Source organism: Dipodomys merriami, unplaced genomic scaffold (assembly GCF_024711535.1).
Source record: "Dipodomys merriami isolate MVZ:Mamm:240054 unplaced genomic scaffold, mDipMer1.0.p SCAF_27, whole genome shotgun sequence".
Lineage (NCBI taxonomy): Eukaryota > Metazoa > Chordata > Mammalia > Rodentia > Heteromyidae > Dipodomys > Dipodomys merriami.
In genome coordinates this window covers 2,173,312-2,191,495 of record NW_027204159.1, presented here as the reverse complement: position 1 = coordinate 2,191,495, position 18,184 = coordinate 2,173,312, and positions in this window count along the sequence as shown.

The window sequence follows — 18,184 nt, the reverse complement described above, 5'->3', positions numbered from 1 at the left end:
ATCTACCAGAAAAACATTGAGAAGCCATTGAACACCCCTGAGTGAACACTAATATCATTCTAAGACAGCCTGTCACCATGTGCTAAAAACAATCTTTTTCTGCCTCTGTTAGCACTGACCAGGGTTTTCTCAAGACATGCTCAGGATTGGGCTTGTGTTTTGGACATTGGGCAAAGACAACCAAAACAATGCAAAGTGTATATCCCACATATCCCTACCGAAGCTGACCTCAAGTCTGCAGGTGCAAGTAGTTTATTTGGAGGCTGATGCCTGGTAGGGAAGAAGAGGAAGCACATCGAGGGCATATGCCAGTTTCCTTAGTGAGTAATTGAGGCTCATTCATGCCATTTTAAAATCTTTCTCTGGGAGACTGTGTATGGCAAAGGGGTACATTTTGAATGTGTTCATCATAGAGAGGGATAGTTCTTTAACCTGATCACACAATGATATGGTATATCAAAACATCACATGTATCACAATAATTTGTATGACTTTTTAGGTTTACTTACTAGTTAAAAACTAATGGCAGCTGGGTGCTGATTACATCTGTAATCCTAGCTACTCAGGAGGCTGAGATCTGAGAAGCCCCCACAGAAAAGTCCATGAGACTTATTAAAACCACTAAGTACCAGTACCATTGAAACTAGTTAAGTCTTAAAGATCTGTCTTACAAAAAGATACTATCATGGTCCAGAACACCATACCCATAAGTTTAAATACATGTCTTGTTAATGACTCTTTTCTTCTCTAAACTTAAACAGCTTGGGCCAAATATAATCCTAAAAAAAAAAACACCAAGGAGCTGGAAAAGAGGCTGTGGTTCAAGTGGTAGAGTGCCAGCCTTGAGCCAAAAAAGCTTAGGTTCTGGATTCAAGCCCCAAGACAAGTATAAAAAAATCCATTAACTAGAAATCACCTTGTTTTTAAAAGCACAAAAAATGTCTATGAAGCACTTCTGCATGCAAGGCATTGTGTGGTGGTTATTATTATAAGATGAATTATTCTTAAAGAATTTTTCACTAAATAAGTGAAAGAAAACATTTAAAAATCTTTTCAAGGTGCACCAGTCCTCTGGCTGCTGGAGTAGTAAGTGCTTCCTAAAGACTGAGGTGAGGAGCTCACATAAGGTACTAGGGAGCTGGAAAATGAAGGGAGATTAGGGTAGACCTCATAGTGAAGGAGGTTTGAATTGCGCCTGAAATGATGGAGGCATTTGGATGGGAGAATGTATCATCAAGGAGATGCAGATTTTAGATAGAAGAAATTTCAGATTCCAGATAGATTTTTTTTGCTGTGTGTGTGTGTGTGTGTGTGTGTGTGTGTGTGTGTGTGTGTGTGTGTGTGTGTGTGTGTGTGTGTGTGTGTGTGTGTGTGTGTGTGTGTGTGTGTGTGTGTGTGTGTGTGTGTGTGTGTGTGTGTGTGTACCACGCACTGTGCACACATCAGTCTTGTGGTTTGCACTCAGGGCCTCAGTGCTGTCCCTGAGCTTTTTTGCTCAAGAATAGCCCTCTATCACTAGGTCCTATGGTTTCCCTTATCTGCAGTAACCAGTATATGTCTAGCAGAAGAGGTCAAAAGCTATGTACATATGACCATATAACCTGATGCTAAGTGAAATGAACCCCAAGATAGAGACACAAAAGATTTTATCTTTCTTGTTCTTTTTAATGTACTATGTGGTTTTTTTGTTTCTTTGTATGTTCTTCCCCCATGGTACAACCCCTGTTGTCACTGTGTTTGATTCCAGTGTCCTGTCCTGCATCTTGTATATACATTTTTCTAATCTGGGGAGGGGAAGGGAAATAACAAAATGCTCAAGTAAGGATACAGGACGACCCATTGTAACAATGAGATGTACAAGACACTATGTTGAAAACAAACTTTACAACTTGTGAGGAGGAGGGAGGAGTTAGGGAAGTATGGAGGAAAGGGATGGTAGGAAAAAAAGGGGGGTAACAATGCTCGATAGAATATGTACTCATTACCTTACTCATGTAACTGTAACCCCTCTGTACAGTATCTTTACAATAAAAAAAATTAAAAGAAAGAACATTCCCAGTAAGACTGAGGTGACTTAGTCTTTTAACATGAATCTTCTAGGATTTATAAACATAAGTTTATTACTTATGCTTTAGTACTTCTATCATTAAATTTTTACAATATATGTCTCAATACCAATAAAAACTCAGAATCTACAAAAAAAAAATCCACATCCTCTGGTCTTGTTGGGCATGTGATACTGGAAACACAGGGTCCAGATGAGACAAGGATGTGTAGCCAAGACATATATTTCAAAATTAAAGCCCCAACTCCAAATTAGTCACTAATCTGTGTCTGAAAAGAGGGTAAGGACCATCTACTTGCTGCCCAGGTCTCCAAGACTGACTCCTGCCAAGCTCCAGTAGGCAGGAGGTCACCAAGAGGGAGGCCTGGTGGCATGTACTAGAGATGCTGCACTCTTGTGGATGGAGGCTCAAAATGGAATGTTCAGCCTCAACCCCTGAACTGAGGCCACCACACCAGAAAGTACCAGAAGCATCACAAACTCCATGCTGAGCTGAGTCATGTGCTACTCAAACCCTGCTCTGACATTCCTCTGTGAGCTTCTCCCAGAGTCATTCCGATAAAAACTAACACCCAAACATACAGAACTGAGATTTTTTTAAAGGTATAAAGAAGGGCTGGGAAGATGGCTCAGTGGTAAAGTGCTTGCCTTGCTTGCACACATAAACACATAAATAGAAAAATCCAGAAGTGGTGCTGTGGCTCAAGTGGTAGAGCACTAGCCTTGAGCTGAAGAGCTGAGAGACAGCGCCCAGGCCTAGAGTTCAGGCCCCACAACTGACAAAAAAAAAAGGCCTAAAGATTTGAACCTAGGGCTCATAAAAGACATATGGGCTACAAGTATACACATGAAAAGATGCTCGGCATCATTATCAAGCAGGAAATACAAGAGGCTGGGAATGTGGCTTAGTGGTAGAGTGCTTACCTAGCAATCATGAGGCCCTGGGTTTAATTTCTTGGTACCACATAAACACTACATTTAAAAAAATGAAGGAAATAAAAATCTGGGAGCTGGAGATCCAGAGAATTGCAGTTCAAAGCCAGCCCTAGTAGAAAGGTCCAAGAGACTCCATTTCCAAAGTAAACAGCAAAAGTCAGGATTGAAGGCATAGCTCAAGTAAATAAGATTCCACCGAATACCCACCAGTATAGCTTAGATTTTTCAAATGATAATATCACATGCCAGCAAGAAGGTAAAGGAACCCGAACAAAATAGAAACCAATAAACTTCACTTGAGAATTACCTGAGAAGTAATTAAATGTGGTCCACAAAAGACCTATACAGCAACATTAAGTCCTGTCTCCCCAAAGTAGAAAGAACCAAAATGTTCACTGGTTGAGAAAGTATAAATTGTGGAGAATCTATTCAGTAGAATACCATTCAACCAATAGAACTAAGTACTGATAAATTCAACAGCGTAAATAAATTGTAAAATCGTGTGTTAAAAGAAGCCCAGCACATGCCGGGCGCTGGTGGCTCACGCCTGTAATCCTAGCTACTCAGGAGGCTGAGATCTGAGGATCGCGGTTCAAAGCCAGCCCGGGCAGGAGAGACCGTGAGACTCCTATCTCCAATAAACCACCAGAAAACCGGAAGTGGCGCTGTAGCTCAAGTGGTAGAGCGCTCGCCTTGAGCTGAAGAGCTGAGGGACAGCGCCCAGGCCCGGAGTTCAAGCCCCATGACCGACAAAAAAAAAAAAAAAAAAAAAAAAAAAAAGAAGCCCAGCACAAAAGCTATCTACTGCTTGTTTGTAAACAAAAATTCTAGAAACAGAAAACAGATCAATGTTTGCCAAGACTTGGGAGGAGAGTTTGAAAAGGGAAGGAGAGAATTTACAGGTGGTGGAAATGGGCTCCATCTTGATTATTCTGATAGGTAGCTGGCTATATTCAGTTTTTAGGGTTATCTAATCTGCATCTATGAAGAAGTGACACTTTCTCTAGGCGAGTTCTACCTCAGTGAACTTGCTTTACTCAAAGATGTGAGGGAAGGTAGGTGGGGGATGGGGAATGCAGGTTGGAGGGTCCCCAGCAACAGAGCTAGGGCTCTATAAGCAAACAGATCGAGTCCCTTCCCTCTTCTTCTCTCCACAGTGTGCTTGTGGAACATTGTCCTCTTATGTTTCCTCTCAATCTCTCCCCTTACCAGAACTAACCAGCTGCCCAGGAGAGGCCATGTGCATGCACAAATTTCTTGATGATTCTATTGAGCAGGTCTATGAATCTGGGTTTTCTCCTCAGTTCTGTCTACCCACTGCTATCTGCTGCCAGAACCACTGTGTTCTCCTGACAATGTGCTCATCTCCTGGACAAGATGACTTTTGGGTTAGATTCCATTAAGGCATTCTAGGTTGGTAGTAGATTAGCTTGATTAGTGCACATTAATGTAGATTAGCTTGCTTTGGTTTCCCTGTAGTAATTTTGATCTCCACTTATCGTGGTTAATGTTAGAGCTAAGACATGTGGCAGTGATTGAAAGGAGAGAAGGTGAGTGTAGGGATTCCCAGCTAAATACTTGTTTGGGGTGGATCACTTATTTCCACCCTGCTCTCACCTAGACCTGAATCAAAGGCAAAATATATAAAATTCTGTGACAGTGATTTCTAAGCAGTAACCATCAAGAAAGACAAAAGAGGTCATGTAAACAGCAACACAATTTTCTCAGAAAGAAAGCAATGTGGGAGAGCTTAGTGAAGTTCCAAAAGGATGCTTGGATGTAAACATGGAGATGGCTGGGCATGGCATTTCTCTTGTCCATTCTTTAGGCTGTCTTCCAGCAGTCAGCAGAGAAGGTAGCTGTAATCTCCTAATGCATGTTTTAGGTATTGGACCTTTTAGTTAGATTGTGCCTCTTCTCCATTTCACCCAAATTCAGTGTTGCTGGTTATATTGGTAGGTGATATACTTTTGGAATGCCACAAAGGCCTTTTCAAATACCAAGCTTTGTACAATTGCTTTCACTTTCCAATCGAGTTAATGGAAACCTAGTCTGCATTCTTCATTCTATCAGATTTGAAGTTTGGCTTCCTTTTTTCTCTCTTCATTTGTGAAGGAAAAGATCCAGAAAAATCTATGCATGCTAGAGATCCATGATCAGGCTAGCTGCACTGTGTTTGACAATTATCTCCCTTTATAGATTAGAGAGGAAGATAATGGTCATTAACAAGTGATTCACTGGAAGATAATCAAAACAAGTACAAAAGGCAGAGGGTATAGCTCAGGGAGGAGTACTGGACTGCCATGTATAAAGCCCTGTGTATGAGCTCCTATACTAGCAATAAAAGAGACACATTATCCCAAAACACACAGAAGTGTTCTTGACATCAAGCTAAAAGAAAGACACCTAACTTCTAAGTTTTATTACAACCGAGTCTTACTTTAAATACGGAAGAAGAAAGAGGATGGGGAGAAATGGGAACCCTTGTGCATTGTTGGTAGGAATATAAAATGGGAAAATGCTATGGAAGAAAAATTTGGCTACCATACAATCTAGCAATTCCATTATAGATATATTTCCAAAAGTGTGGCATCGTCATGTTTTTCACAGCATTATTCTCAATGCCAAGAAATGGAAGGGATCCTTGACAAATAAATAAAATAAGTCGAATGCATACAATGGAATACTATTATACCTTCAAAAGGGATGATGTGCTGATAAATTGTACAACATGGCTGGATCTTGGGGACATTGTAAAATAAGCCAGGAATAAACAGGAAGATACTATAGATTTTTAGGTTTGAAATATCCCCAAGTAGCCCAATCCACAGAGACAGAGGTGGACTGGAGGGGACAAATAGATAGACCACTGTTTTCTAATGAGCAGGTGGTTTGGTTTGCAAGATGGAAAGATTCTCTTGAGATCTGTTTGACACTTTGAATATATTTAATGCTACTGAACCATACTGGTAAAGTGGTAAGTTTAATGTTCCGAGTTTGTAAGGTGTGTTTTCTTTTTAAATAAAACTACAATATAAAAAGTAATCTTTTTTGTTAAAAGAGGGAGAAAAGGAAAGAACAAATTTTCAAGGGAGATGACAAGCTGGGAGTGTACTGCTTCAGCTTTGGGGAGCAATATCCATCCTTCTGTGTACTCTGAGCACAAACCTATAAAAGCCTCCACTGTAGGTGTTGGTGCATTTGTGTGCTGATTAAAAATAACTCCAATTCTCTACTCCCCTCAGAACAAACGGAGCAGAAGCAAGCTGTTAAGACTCGCTGAAGTGCTCACTTACAAAGGGCAGGGAAGTGCTCACTTCAGTGTGGAGGGCCACAATATAATACTTAGAAGGTAGAGGCTTCAAGCTGGAGAGCATGACAGCTGGACACTTGGTGAAAATGCATAATTTGCTCTAAATAAACCAAGTACCTTGTTTGCTTGACAGTTTTTTTTCTTTTTGTTTTTACAATCCATGACCCCTCACAAGATGGTGAGTGATCTTAAAGAAATAGGTATCTTCTAGTTTATAGCTCCATACATCAAAGGGAAACGAATCCTCAGAGGTAAAACAGTGCTGTTTTCTGGGGGAGGAAGCTGTTTTACTTACAGGGGCTTGAAAGTGCTAAATCTAAACTGTTACAACCAATGTAAATGGTGACTAGAGCAGATCTGACTCATGTAATTAGAAAACTTTTGGTTTATTTTGTTTTTACTTACATTTGCATTTCTTTGCTAGTTGTATGTGCATGCATGTGTGTGTATACATGGAGGGGTTGTATTTGTCCTGAGCTTGAACTTAGGGCCTGGGTATTGCCAGTGAGCTTTTTTTGCTCAGGGCTAGCATTTTTTATCATTTGATAGTTGTTCATTGGCGATAAGAGTCTCACAGACTATCCTGTCCTGGCTGGCTTTGAACCTCAGTCCTCAGATATCAGCTTCCTAAATAGCTAAATTTATAGGCATGAGCCACCACACGGGTACCCAGCTATTAGAGTTAATTTTTTCTATGGAGGATAATCTCAACATCCCATGAATTTCCTGGTCACATTGTCATAAAAATCATCCAGTTATTCTGAATTTCATCATAGCTTTTATTGCTAACTCACAAAACTCAGTTCCCTGCAGCAATAGAAACTATGAACTTTAAAATTGAGACATTTTCCCATGCCAAGCTTGAGGCAGCGTGGGCAGCCAGGCCTAGGGAGGCAGCAGAAGGGAGCTGTGGTGGTTTTTTGTTTTGTTTTGTTTTGTTTTCCTCTTCCTCAGATACCTATTCTACTACTCATGCTTTGGCTATTAATTTCCATTCTTCCTGCCACTCATGTTTACTGTTGCTAATGTGTAACTAATACAGCAATTTTTGGAAAAAAATGACTGTTAGGAGAGAGAAAATGATTTATGGCCTAGAGAAGTGTAGATAAGACCCAGGATTTGGAATCCAGATGCTTAGCTTTGAATACTGACTCTACGTCTTCAATTTCTCTATCTGAGCCTAAAAAATAGTACTGCATCTTTCAGGACTTAATTGGAGAAGCAGAATGAGTAGGAGACATAGATATTAAAAGATTTAAGAACTGAAATTGGCTTATACAATTGTGTCTGGCCAGTCAAATCTAAAATCCATAGCTGCTGTGCACAATTGAATTTTCCCATTTCCACACTTGTCTCTTCCTCTCTTTTTTTCTCTCTCTGATCTTAGCTCTGCTTTTCCAGTCCACTCAAATTATATAGGAATATGTGCCTTACCTAAGTCCAACTTATTATGGTCTTTATTTACACTTACTCTGGGTGTTACTGTAAAGGTGTTTTGTAACTTCTTTTTTCTTTTGTAAACCTTTTGGCCTGCATTCTTGCCCAGAACACAGTGTTTTAGAATATGTATACATCGTGGAATGGCCCAGTTGAACTAATTGACCTACTCAGTACCATTGCTTCACTTGCTTATTTGACGGTGAGAAGACTGCAAAATCAGCGGTTTGAATTCACAGTTCATTTATTATAGTCACCAGGCTGTTCACTAGATCTTTTTTTTCTTACTGAATTTTTGTGTCCTTTGACCAACATTCCCCTAACCTCATCCCTACCACTCAGCTCAGCTCCTTGTAATACACTCCTTTCCTCTGTTTCTATGAGATCATCTACTTTTAGACTCCACATCTTGAGTGCAATCATGTATATTTCTTTGTTGCCTGGTTTATTTTATGTAATATAAAGTCCTCCATGTGTACCCTTGTGTGCCACTGGCAGGTTTCTTACTTTTGCAAGTCTCAATAGTATTCCACTATTTTGTCTGTGTGTGTGTGTGTGTGTGTGTGTGTGTGTGTGTGTGTGTGTGTACATGCACACAACATATATCATGTATGTACACACATTATCTCTATTTGATATGCATGTGTGTAGATGTATATAAATAACATTTTCTTTGGTTATCTGCTCATGGACACGTAACTTCTGTATCTCAGTTCCTGTGAACAGACATGGAAGTACAGACGTGTCTTCAATGCAGTGATTATAATGATTTGGTTTTTGGTTGATGTACACTCAGAAGTGGGATTGCTAATATGTAAACCAATTTTTTAAATATAATTTTTATTAAGGAGTTGTATGGAGGAGGTAAAATTCCATAAGTCAGGTAATGAGTACGATTCTTCTTGGACAATGTCACTTCTTCTTCTTTGTTTTCCCTCAGTTTCCCCTTCTGGTCCCTGCCTACAAGTTACATAGCTCACTTTTTTACAGAGTATATTGAATACAGTGGCTGCATTTGTTCACTCTTCCTCCCTCTGTTTATATTTTTTAAATAATTAAAAAAAAACTTATTTTTGAGGGACCACCATGCTTTTTTCTGTAATGTCAGTACTAATTTGCATCCCCACCTAACATGCACAAGGTTCCCGTTTCCCTACATCCTCACCAAAAAAATCTATTTTCTTGACAGGAGCTATTGTCACAGGAGCAAGGGGAGTTCTTTGAGTTAACACAGAAACTTGCCCTTTGTGATTTCCTTGTTCCTCACATACCACCTGGACATTTTAATGTTGTCTTTTGAGAGGTTTTTGTTTAGGTCCTTTGTCCATTAAAAAGGGGGGCTATATTTGTTCTCTTTCCATGGAGATTTTAGTTTTTTACACATTTTGAATATCAAGCACTTATCAGCTATAGGGTTTGTAAATACTTTCCCATCCCCCAGGCTGTTTTAGTCTGATGACCATGTCCTTTGCCAAGCAGAAGGTGTTCATTGGATGTAATCGTGCATGTCTATTTCTGCTTTTGAGCCCTGTAGTTTTGGACTCATGAAAAAGTAAACTGCCTGCAACAGTGTCATGAAGCTGTTCTTCCATGTGGTTTGGTTATATTTTACAATTGAAGGCATATTATTTACAGTTTTAAGGCAATTCATATTTGGCTTTCTTATTATAGTGTCAGTTTGGGGTCTAATTTCATCCTCCTGCATGTGGATTTCAAGGTTCCCTGAATCATTTATTGAGTAGACTGCCCTTTTCCCCATTTCATGTTCTTTTAACTTTGTTTAATACCAGTTGATTGTAAATGTGTGGATTTGTTTCTATGAGCTGTACTCTTCCTTTGGTCTATGCCACTGTAGTACCATGTTTTGATTATGCAGCTGCAGAATAATTTGAAGCCAGATAATGTGATGCTTTTGAGTTTTCATTCTCACCTGTACATTCCCATTCTGTCTCAATATTACTGTTTGAGCCTCTAGTAAGTCCCAATGAATTTAAGAATTCTTTTTTTCTACCTCTATGATAAAAATTACTGACATTCTGATAGGGCTTGAATGTAATCTGTAGATTGTTTTAGGTATATGGGCATATAAAAATATTCTTGCAGGTGGGCACCAGTGGCTCACGCCTGTAATCCCAGTTACTCAGGAGACTGAACTCTGAGTATCACTGTTTGAGGCCATCCTGGGCAGGAAAATCCATGAGACTCTGAACTCCCATCAATCATATTAAAAAGCTGAAAATGGTGCTGTGACTCAAATGGTAGAGTGTTAGCTTTGAGCAAAAGGATCCTAGGAATAGCTCACAGGCCCAGAATTCAAGCCCCAGGACCAGCAAAAAATAAATATAAATAAAAATTCTTGAAGCCCATGCACATGGGATGTGTTAGTCCTTTTATGATGTCATGATATACTTAAGAATAGGAACTTTAAAAAGGTAAACAATGTGCTTACCTTTGGGGGCTGAAATTCCAAGATTAGTTTGGCTTGTTATAATATGGCAGAGAAAACAAGGGTTGGAGATACGTAGAAAGAGCCAAGTATGTGGGGCAAGCTCACATTCAATATAGCAATAACTCCATATTGCAACAATTAGCCAGCATCCCTAGAAAATTACATTAATCCTTTCCAAGGCCTGTGGCCCCCATGATCTAACCACACCTACTAGAGTCCACATGTTAACTTCGGCCACATTCAACACTGTCACCATTCTCCCATTACATAAACTTAGAGGCACTCTATGTCATATTCAAGCAGGAGCACAAAAATATTTCAATTATTTCTCAATAACATAGTTTCCAGGGTAGAAGTCTTTTATCATGTTGATTAAAATTTATTCTCAAATGTTTTTGTGCTAGTTGGAAATGTATTTTGTTGATTTTTTTTCCAGATACTTCACAATGATGATATAGAAAAGCTACTGTTTAATTTTGTACTCTGCAGCTTTACTGAATATTTTCTACAGTTTAGTGATGTCTCCATGGATGTCCTTTTTTTGTTTGTTTAGTACTGGTCAGGACCTCAGGCTTGCTAGGCAGGCTCTCTACCACTTAAGTCCTATCTTCTGCCCCTGCCCCTTTTGCGTTAGTTATGTTATTGCTCAAGGCCTTTCTCTGACCATGACCCAACTATTGTGCCTCCCACAGAGCTAGGATTGCAAAACACCACCACAACGCTTAGGTTGTTGCTTGAGGTGGGAGTCTCACTAACAGTTGGTCCAGGCTGACCACAAACCAAGATCTTTCTGTTCTATACTTCCTAAATAGCTGAGGATATGCATACAGATATACATAAAGATATATACCTTAGGCATACACCTATGCTACCATATCCAGCCCCCAAAACTGTGTTTGACTATAAACAGTAACTCTATTTTTTTCTCTCTAATTGCTTGGGCTAGGATCAATTCCAGCTAATTGTTCTTGGCTGTGTTTAATACAAGCGAGAAGGGTAGAAGTGCTTGTCTTCCTTATTGGAGAACCAAAGCTTTCAACTTTTCAACTATTTTCAACTTTCAACTATTCTAGCTCTGGGTTTCTCAGAGGTGACATATTGTTGTTCATTGCTTCCATGCCAATTTGTTGAGTTGTTTTGAATCAGAAAAGGATGTTAAAACTTGTCAAATGCTCTTTCCAAAGGCAAAGCGATGTTACCTAAGTGAGTGTGAAAATATATTCTACTTTTCAGGAAAGAGTTTGAGAAAGATTGGTATTCAATTTAAAATATTTGGAGGAATTTAACAGTGAAGGTATCAGATGCTGAGCTTTTTGTTTATAGTAGACATCTTCTTTTTGAGTTAACATTTTTCTCTCATTGTTCAGAATATTTGTTTATGATCCTGTCTCAGTAGAGTTAAAAACATTGGTATGCATTTTGGTTTTGTTCTGTTTTAGAGCTAGATTCTTTCTCTCTTTCAGTGAGACTGGCTTTGAATTCCTAATCTTCTTCCTTATACCTCCCCCATGCTGAGATTATAGTCCTGTACCACCACACTGAACTTGGAAGGTTTTATAGGAGAGGGATTTATTCACTTCTTCTAGGCTAACCAGTTGGTTTGTATATCATTGGTCTTAGCAGTATCTTATCCTTTCTATTTCTGTGATATGAGTTATATTCCTTTTTTCATTGCTGATTGTATTTGATCTCTCTTCCTTAATCTAAAATGTTTTGTTTCTGGTTTATCCTGACCAATACAAAAAAAAAAATAGTCGCTCATTTCTGTTGCTTATCTTGTCTCCATTTCTTTCTTTGTTTTGATTGTTATTTCTTTTTTTTCTCCTATCATTGGACTTAGTTCTTTTTCTAGCTTTTTTTAGATAGTTTAAGTTCTTTATTTGATATCTTCTTATCTGATGTAGATGTTTATTGCTAAAAATGACCCTCTTAGAAATGCTTTTGCTGCATCCCATAAGTCTTGGTGTGTTATTTTGGTACATAAAAGTTTGTTTTGTGGCCTAAGGTATGATCTATCCGAGAAAATATTTCATGTGCACTTTAGGAGAACATGTATTCTGCGTCTATTGGATGGAAAGTCCTTTATGTCTGTGAGGTCCATTTCTTCTAAAGTGTAGTTTAAGTTTGAGGTTTCCTTATTGATTTTCTGTCTGGATGATATGTACCTTGCTGAATGTAGGGAATTGAAGCCCACTACAATATTGTCCCTAACAGCATGTTATATTGCAGTCTAACTCTTTCTTCATATCTACCAACATTTGTTTTATGTATCTAGGTGCTCTGATGTGGTACACACATATAACAATTGTTATGTTCTCTTGGTGAATGGCCCCTTTCCTCACTCTTGCATGACTATCTCTGTCTTATTTTACAGATTTTTTACTTAAAATCTATTCTGAGATAATTATTGCTATTTCTACTTTCTCTGGTTTTCATTTAATTGGATTATCTTTATCCCTTTTTCTTCACCCTTTACAAATCTTTAAATGTGAAATGTCTCTCATCACTGGGAGATATACGCTCATATGTTTGCATTTTTAAATCTATTTAACTACTCTCCTTTTTTTTGGGGGGGGGGAGTCTGGTCGTGGGCCTGAACTATGGGTCTGGGTGCTGTCCCTCAGTTCTTCACCTCAAGGCTAGCGCTCTACCACTTGAGCCACAGCGCCACTTCTGGCTTTTTTTTTCTGCTTATGTGGTGCTGAGGAATCAAACCCAGGGCCTCACGCATGCAAGGCAAGCACTCTACCAGTGAGCCACCTTCCCAGTCCTAGCTACCCTGCTTTTTATTCATTGATATTTTTTATTCATTGATATTTTTGTTCATTGATATTCAAGGTAACTATTGATAGATAAGTCCTTTCTGCTGAGCTTTAACTGTTCTGAAGTGTCTAAATCCTATGTTCATGCTTCCTCTCTTGTTTTTCTTTGTTGTTTAGGTGATTTCATTTAGTAGGATGCTCGATTCTTTTATCCTTGGTGCATCTACTGTAGATTTTTGCTTTGTAATTACCATGAAGTATACATAGAACTTATAGGTACAACAGGATATTTTAAGCGAACAACTTGATTTTGGCTGCATACAAGTCTACACTTTCAGTTCATTCTAGTATGCATTTTGTTTTGATCTCAAAAGTCACATCTTTTTATTGTATCATCCATGACAAATAATGATAGCTATTTTAATAGCTTCATGCTAATGACCCGATCTTTGCAACATTATTGTAGAATTAAAGTGTTCTAAATGAAGCTATGTATTTAATTTTGCCAGTAGGTTTTATACTTGCCCATGGTTTCATGTTACTAATTAGCATCTCTTTCTTTCAGCTTCAAGGTCTCTGTTAGGAATTTTTGTAAAAAAGAAATCTGGGAGCGGTATACTTTTTCAGCTTTTGTTTACCTATGAAGAATTCATCTCTCCATTTCTGAAGAGCATCTTTAATTGTCCCATATTTTCAATTGTGAGGGGTTTCCATCAGTACTTAATGAATATATCACCTTAGAATTTTTGTATATATTTTTATTGTGAAAATACTGGACAGAGGGGTTACAGTTACATGAGTAAGGTAATGAGTATAATTCATCTCTAGCATTGTAACCTCCTCCTTTGTTTTTCCCCTACCATCCCTCCCCACCTCCCCAACTATTCCCTTCCCCCTCCCCCAAGTTGTAAAGTTCATTTTCAACATAGTGTCTTGTACATCTCATTGTTACAATGGGTCATCCTGTAACCTTATTTCAGCGTTTTGTTATTTTCCTTCCTCTCCCCAAATTAGAAAAATGTACATACAAGATTCAGGGCACCAGAACCAAATACAATGAAAACAGGGGTTATACCATGGGGGAAGAACATACCAAAGAAACAAAAAAACACACATAGTACATTATAAGTACATTAAAAACAACAGCAAGAAAGGTAAAATCTCTTGTGTCCCTATCTTGAGGTTCATTTCACTTAGCATCAGTTTATATGGTCATATGTACATAGCTTTTGACTTTTTCTGCTTGTCCTAGACATATACTAGTTATTGAAATAAGGGAAACCATGGGACCTATGTTTCTTGGGCCTGGCTTACTTCATTTAATGTAATTTTTTTCCAAGTCTTTCCATTTCCTAACAAATGGCACAGTGTCATTCTTTTTGATGGAGGCATAGAATTCCATTGTGTGTGTGTATATATATATATATACACACACACAATGGAATATATATGTAGATATATGTTATATCTATCTATCTATCTATCTATCTATCTATCTATCTATCTATCTATCTATACCACATTTTCTTTTCTTCTTTTTTTTTTTTTTCTGTTTGTTATGGGGCCTGAACTCGGGGCCTGGGCTCTGTCCCTCAGCTCTTCAGCTCAAGGCTAGTGCTCTACCATTTGAGCCACAGTGCCACTTCCAGATTTTTCTGCTTATGTGGTGTTAAGGAATTGAACCCACGGCCTCATGCATGCAAGGCAAGCAATCTACCACTGAACCACCTTCCCAGCCCTATATACCACATTTCCTTGATCCATTTATCTACTGAGGGGTATCTGGGTTGGTCCCATATCTTAGCTATGGTAAATGATGCTGCGATAAACATAGTTATGCTGGTAGCTTTGTATGGCCTTGTTTGTGATTGTTTGGGTAAAATGTCCAGAAGTGGAATTGCTGGGTCATAGGGAAGCTTTATGTGGAGTCTTTTGAGGAAAAGACTTTCCAAAGTTCACCTTACAATTTCTTGTCCTCTAACATTTCTGCTGAGAAGGCTTGCTCCTTTTTTTTGAGAACACTCATACATGCGATGATGCTTATTTCTTGTTACATTTGGAAGTTTTTCTTTGTCTACTTTTGATAGTCTTGCTGCAATCTTAGATGAAACTAATTGGAGCTCCTTGATTTTCATGTACTTAGTTACGAGTTACAAAATTTGAAGTTTTCTGCTCTTGTTTTTGTACCAGTCTTGAGGCTTAAACTCAAGGTCTGGATGCTGTCCCTGAGCCTTTGTGCTCAAAACTATTGCTCTACCCCTTGAGCCACAGTTCCACTTTCAGTTTTTGGTGTTTTTATTTATTTTTATTTATTTATTTTTTTGCGGGGGGGGGGTCCGGTTGTGGGGCCTGAACTGTGGGCCTGGGCACTGTCCCTCAGCTCTTCAGCTCAAGGCTAGCACTCTACCACTTGAGCCACAGCACCACTTTCAGCTTTTTTTTCTTTTTTCTTATGTGGTGCTGAGGAATCAAATCCAGGGCCTCATGCATGCAAGGCAAGCTCTCTACCACTGCGCCACCTTCCCAGCCCCCTTTTTGGTGTTTTTAATTGGAAATAAGAATCTTGTGGACTTTCCTGCCCAAGCTAGCTTCAAACTATGATCCTCAGCTTTCAGGCTCCTGACTACTGTTTTTTATCTTCTTCATGCATTTTTATTGTTATTATAAAGGTGATGTACAGGGGATTACAGTTTTATAAGTCAGATAAAGAGCAAATTTCTTTTTGAACAATGTCACCCCTTCCCTTGCTTTCTCTCAGTTTTTCCCTCTTCTCCCTACATATAAGATATATAGCTCATTTTCAACATAGTGTCTCATGAGTATACTGCTGCATTTGTTCACCCTTTGTCCCGCCATTTCTGTGGCTCCCTTTAGCCTCCCAAAGTCAGATAAAAAAGACAAAAGGAAAAGAACACAAAAGCAGCAACAAATTAAAAAACCCCTTATTTCTATTTCTTGGAGTTCATATTGATAAACATCATTTTATGTTATCAGATGCACATATGGCTTTGTGTTCTTTCCTATGAAAATCCTTCTTTGGTCTCACCATGTGTGACTGCCTATCATGTCCTAGTGTTTTTGTTGTTGTTGTTGTTTTATTCTCTTTACCATCCAGTGTGTTTAGGTGTAGAATTATAATCACATTCTAGATACCACAACTGAGGGAAACCATATAAATTAAGTTTCTTGAGGAATGGGATACTTAATATAATTTTTTGAAGTCTTTCCATTTCCTTATGAATGGGACAATATCATTCTTTCTGATTGAAGTGCAGAATTTCATTTTCTTGATCCACATTGTCTTGATCCATTTGTACACGGAGGGGCATCTGGGTTGATTCCATATCTTGGCTATGGTAATGCTGAAATGAACATGGTTGTGCAAGTAGCTTTAGTGTGACCTTGTTTTTATTTTATTGAATAATGCCCAGGAGTGGAATTGCTAGGTCAAAGGGAAGCTCTATGTTTAGTTTTCTGATGAACCTCCATACTGCTTTCCAGAGTGGTTGAACATGTTTACATTCCCACCAACAGTGGAGTAGCATTCCCTTTTTGCCACATCCCGACCAGCATTTGTTAATGCTAGTTTTCTTGATAATGCCATTCGAATTAGGGTGTTGTTTTGATTTGCATTTCTTTCATGACCAGAGATGTTGAACATTTCTTCATGTGTCTATTGGTCATTCTTACTTCTTCTTAGAAGTCTCTCTTGAAATCTTTAGTCTGACTACTCTTATTTTTTAATGAGCTTTCTATTCTATTTATTTTCTGTCTCCTATTTGAACTGCCATAACCTGAATATTTGCTCTTTTCAGACATATTTCTTCCCCCTCCCCACTTTCTTAACTCCTTTTTAGACTATATATTTTCAAGTAATCTGTTTTTGAGTACATAGATTCTTTTGTCTGCTTGGTCAATTCTACTATTCCATTGTATTTTTCATTCACTGTACTTTTTGGCTCCCAATCTTGGCTTTTTAAAAAGAATAATTCCAAGGGCTGGATTTGATGACACATGCCTGTAATCTGAGCATTATGGAAAGTGGAAATGGGAGGATCAGGCCAACTCCAAAAAGAAAGTTAGCAGGACTCTAGTGCAGGCCTGAAGCTGTGGCTGTGCAGAACAGTGAGGCTCTGGAATTGCTTAAAGCCTGGGACCGCAGTGGTTTCCCTGGGTTTTGGTATGTCTATAACCTGTATCCACAGGAGCTTGAAGGAGACTAGAAGTCCTAGTTTGATGATTTGATGACAAAATTTTTAGAATCTATCCTTATGCTGTGGTAGGCTTACAGGCTGGGCCTGTAGGGGATAATTCAGTACTAGGGCATTCTGGAGTATAGGACCACTGGACTTGGGCTAGAGTGGGTCTAGCTTGAGTATGTGCACTTGCATGTACTAGGACACCCACAAAGGCAAGAGTTGCCTAGGCCAACCTAGGGCCTGGGACTGCTGGGATAAGCCTGGACATGGGACAGACTCAGAACCTGAGTGTCTTAGGAACTCTGATCCATGAAAAACCTGGAGGTCAGCTTATAGTACTGGTCTATAGCCAGTGTCTGGCAGGGTGCTAGGCCAGGCCGAATTCTAGAGCTATAAGATCTCACTTTGTATCTGAGGTGAGCCTGGGGACTTGGACTCTAGGATGTAGCCAGAGTCTACAGCTGTGAGGCCTGTCCTCTTTTATGGGTAAGGCCTGGTGCTGGAATCTGCAACAGAGTCCAGTGTTCACTTCTTTCTCCCTACACAAGATTATCTCTCCATGATATACTGCTGGGGTCAGGAGGAGGTGAGGCAGGAAATAAAAATCTGTCCTCTCGTGCTATCTTCAATATACCTTTTCTCATTCTGTGCAACACCAGCTGCTTTAATCTCCCACTGGAATTGCCTAGTTCTTGTGAAGGTATTTTATGCCCAGGTAGTTGTACAAACTGATGCTTTTTTGAGGGATATGAGCAATGATAATTCCTCTTGTGCCATCTTCTTGATATCAGTCCCCCAATATTAGCATATAATTGAAAAATTGAAGACTTTGTACTGTCTAAGTTGACACATGAACAAATCATCACAAGTGCCCACATCATCAGTCACTATAAGGATAGAATGATAATTTACAAATCACTTTCACAGTATCTGAAACACAGTAAATAATTACTACAAATATTATTTACCAATGATGTTGACCTTGAGCTAATCTGTCATTTGATCATTTATCTCTAAAATGAT